A 1,424-nucleotide genomic window follows, 5' to 3' on the forward strand; every position below is an offset into this window, starting at 1 on the left:
CCTGACTACAAGAGTATGGCACTCCAGTCCTGCACTGACAACAGGACAATAAACTGGCAAGAAGGGAAAAATTAATTCACTGTCCCTCAACTGCAAGGCTCTCATCCCTAATGGAGGTTCTCCATAGCCACTACAAGAACCCAGGTGGGATATGAACATGTAAGAAGAGCAAAACAAGAGTGGTTGGATTTGCTTAAACATGAGCAATCTGGACATGGGGCACTCAAGCAGGAATTTGCTGCTGCAGTCCTCTACCTTCATTGTCTGGACATGTTCCCTTACCTGATGGGAGGAGTTACTCAGGGAAAAAGGTTGAAAGCACAACTAGAGACCAGCAAGTAGATAAACTGTTAACTCCTTACACCTCTCCATCTGGCCCTCAGCCACAATAAAGAGATTTTGGAAGCAAAAAAAAAAATGCACACAACTTATCCCATACACAAACTGTACCTTTGTCTGTCCGTGTTGCACTGTAGATCTCCTCTGCTGCACTCACCCTCCTCCCCCTGTTCTGCTCATCAAGTAAGCACAGGAGTGTCTACACTAAAATGGCATTAGGCACTTAAGAGTGTTCCGGTGCTGCAGTCAGGAAACAAAACTTGAAAATTTCTTTGTTAGGCAGAGTACCAAAAGCAAAATTTAAGACTTTAAAGTGTTACTTACTCATGGTAACAATCCCATTTAAAAGAGCCAACCAAATAACCCCTAAGTTTTAAACAGCATTATTTCATGTTGGATTTATCCATGAAAGGAACCACGGTGCATTGAAGGGTCACACAACTAAATTCATTAAAAAAAAAAACCACAAAAAAACCACAACAAACCAACAAAAAACCCCATCATGATACACATACACTTCATTTTTGAGTTTAACTGAATTTACAGAGCTTCCATACATCAATTTAACCAACCCTTTATTTCCTCCTAGTTTGAAAATTACTAATGACATGCCATAGATTTTAAACTTTGAAGAACCAGTACTGAATATTTACATATTTATTCCACGCTTGACACTTTTCTTTACTTTTCAGTTCAAATTCCCTGACAGAAACCAAATGATTCATATCCCTGCTAGTTTCCAAAACAGTAAAATTTCTAAAAAAATAAAACAACCTTAAAACACATGATCTAAAGGAGTGAGTCAGCTTTAAAAATATTTATGCAGTGCTCCTTAAAAAAATAGCATTAATAACAGTAATGCCTGTGAGAGCTCCACCATTTTAGTCATTACAATTATCAGTAAAATTACATCTTACTATTTGGCTTCCAATCCAAATCTGTTCATGTTATTTTAAATAATGTTAAACCCTTTATGAACTCATACTGTTCCCTTCAGGTGCACCCAGTCAACTCAGGGAAATTTCCCACTTTCATAGGTTATGTCAATCACCTCCCAAGCAGTGGGACACTCCCTCAGAGTCTCC

The sequence above is a fragment of the Manacus candei genome, unplaced genomic scaffold (genome assembly GCF_025592945.1).
Source record: "Manacus candei isolate 608988 ecotype Guabito, Panama unplaced genomic scaffold, ASM2559294v1 h1tg000019l, whole genome shotgun sequence".
In the NCBI taxonomy this organism is placed as follows: Eukaryota; Metazoa; Chordata; class Aves; order Passeriformes; family Pipridae; genus Manacus; species Manacus candei.